Source organism: Carcharhinus amblyrhynchos, chromosome 14 (genome assembly GCF_965287045.1).
Source record: "Carcharhinus amblyrhynchos chromosome 14, sCarAmb.v2.hapA, whole genome shotgun sequence".
NCBI classification, from domain to species: domain Eukaryota; kingdom Metazoa; phylum Chordata; class Chondrichthyes; order Carcharhiniformes; family Carcharhinidae; genus Carcharhinus; species Carcharhinus amblyrhynchos.
Genome location: NC_137337.1, coordinates 34,150,881 through 34,153,805, shown reverse-complemented (window position 1 = coordinate 34,153,805; position 2,925 = coordinate 34,150,881). Strand labels below are relative to the sequence as shown.

At 41.2% G+C, this 2,925-nt stretch overlaps 1 pseudogene; it reads left to right on the top strand.

The window, feature by feature from the left end:
- Positions 1–526: 526 nt before the first annotated feature.
- Positions 527–729, top strand: LOC145352846 (U2 spliceosomal RNA; annotated as a pseudogene).
- Positions 730–2,925: the final 2,196 nt, after the last annotated feature.

Here is a 2,925-nt window from a genome sequence, read left to right as displayed (position 1 = left end):
ACAAGAAATAGAATTAACACTGAAAGAAAGGAAAATGCAACTTAGCTGAAAAAGTAAACAACTTCTAAACCTGCTAATTATTTACCCACAAAGTTTCATTTAACTTTGACAGCTGCTTTGAAATCTATTTTTCAGTGTCCCCATGTGCTAAATGAGCAGACTATGGAGATTGTAACATCAAAAGTACAATATGTTCTATTGATTGTTACATTTGTTCCTGTCTAGTAACAAGGACGATGCCCTCTCAGAGTGTTTTGATCGGTCACCAGTTTAAATGTCAATGAGCAGTCAGTTCTTCAGCCAGCCAGCCAGCAAGTGTTCCAGGTGAGGGGCACTGACAAGGGATAGCATTAGGCCCCAGGTAATTTAACAGCAAAGAGCATAGAAACTGGCTTCAAGTTAGAGAAAGGGTTGCGGAGAGCAGACTTTAAGGGAGTGGGCTCGACAGAAGCCCGGAAGATCCACACAGGCAGCCAAGGCTTAGTGACTCTGTGCTGCGGGCCTTTGGAGCATTGAAACATAGGAACGGGCTTCTCGGTCTTTTGGCTTAGATCAAGTGCAATATCTGTTCTCATGCTGTGCTTGGTTGAAATCGTTAGGTTGCATTTTAGCTTCATTTGAAGCAATTTTTTAAAGTGGCACCTCAGCATTTTGACTAAGATGCAAATAAGATCAAGCCTTGGAGGAGGAGCTATGTCTACTCCACTCAGCTTGGATCATGTAGATCAAGCCCAAGACAGGAGGTGAGAGCCCTGTCTTGTCAGCTTGGATCGGGAATGTCCCAACTTGTTGAGACTCTGAATTGGACTTGATTGGATTGAATTGGACCAAAAACAAAAAAAAATTGGAACATAGGAACAGGAGTAGGCCACTCAACCTCTCTAGCCTGCTCCACCTTTCATGGTTGGTCTGTGGCCTAACTCCATATAACTGCCCATATCGCTTAATACCTTTGCTAAACAAAAAATTATCTTTCTTAGATTTAAAATTAGCCACTAATCTAGCCATTTGTGGAAGAGAGTTCCAATCTCTATCACCTTTTGTGTGTAGAAGTGCTTCCTAACATCTCTCCTGAATGATCTAGCTCTAATTTTTAGACTATGCCACCTGTTCTTGAGTCTCTAAGCAGTGGAATTAGTTTATCTACCATATGTTTCTCACTTAATATCTTGAAGACTGTGGACCATTAATGTTCTCCTTGGCATGGTTGAAGATTTGAAAATGTGCTTGTGAATTGATGCTTGAGTGTACTTGGGAATCCAGGGAGGTGGAATCTTGGAAAGCGAGATTGAAACCATGTGAAGTTGGCCATCGTTGAATCATTCCAAGTTGGAGCAACCTTTGGAGAGAATTCCAAGGCAAGGTCGTCAAAGATGAGGATTTGAAATTCTCTTCAGAAAGACAGAGTTTCAATGAGATTGGTTGACTCACTTAATGGAATATTCCTGGAAATCAGCAAAGGCCAGTGATGGGTGGGAAAAGTGGTATGGAAGCTGCCGGAAGCAATAATGGCTTTCTCCACTACACAGTCCTGCACAGGGGTGGCTCCCATGACATCATGCTGGCAGTTCAGTGCCTGGTTCGCCTACTCCATCAACAACTTAGTCCCTCGAAGATCAGGACACCACATTAAAGGCTGCCCCAGTTCAAAGAAGTTCACCTGCAACCCCGGCATTGCCTCATAGCACTGCTCAGACTCTGCTCCTGGCACTGATCTGACAGCACTCCTGGAGGCAATGCCTGGGCATTTCTTAACATGGCCTCTGTCCCCTGAGCTCTACACTCACCTGAGCTCCCAAGGATGGTCTGCTCACCAAGTGCATGTCTTGGGAGACCAGTTGAGATTCGTGCCCTCATGCGACGTGAATGAAACTTCTGATGGGGAGGATGATTTAGGTATAGAGACCTGATAAATAGATTCTAAGGCATTCAATTGATGTTGTCAATATCACTGCTCGGGGAACGGGACAATCATGTCATGTGTTTATGTCGGTGTCAAATGAGATTTTGGCATTTTTGCAAGATTTTCCACTACTTTCACCAACTCGCCCGATGAAAGTGGGAGTGGAAAATTCCAGCTACTGTGTGAATAACATTTGGGTGGGTTGCTGAGAAATCCATGGAATCCATTTTGGTTTCATCTGTTATTTATTGTGTGATGTGGTGCATTTGTTTGTAGTGGGCTTGTTAATTCACATGTACCTCATACTTACACTGAGTGCTAGAGTGTGAGATAATTACTATAAATTGCTTTATCTTTTTGACCTTGTAGGGTAAAGTGTATTTTTGTTTGTTCAATACCCTTTGAATCTTGTGCCATTTTATTCTGAGCAAGTGTCTTGAATCTCAAATCTTTTTCAACATTAAACAAAATCTTATTGTTCCATAACCTGTTCTTACCAATAAAAAGGGGTTGGGCCAAGGATTATAACATTGTAAGCATCACCACAGCCTTGCATTTGCTTGTTCATAATGATTACCTTTGAGATTTCAAGTGTAATGTGATTGGGAAAGTTGAATTAAAACGCTTATTGAAATATGTGGCTTCTCAACCCTGTGAAGCAAAATTATGATGGATTTTTGCATGAAAGAGTCAAGGGATTCAGTTACATTATTCAAAATAGTTCCTAATTGAAATGACTCAATGCAGAGAAGTTTCTAAAGGAAGTAGGGAGGATGGGTTGTATGCAACACATGAAAGTCCAAATCATGGCAGAAAGCTATAGCTATAAGTAACTATCAGTTCCAGTTCATTTGCACAGAAAATGCTAAGAAACAAAACAGTGTGCGTGAGTCTGAAAAATTTGAAGAGCAGCTAAAAGTCCGTTGATTTTGAGCAGGTCTTTGCAGTCTTGCTGTTGTCGAGACAATAACCATTTCCTTATTGGTGAAAGGTTTACTAAATCTTTCTAAATTTTTTTTTAA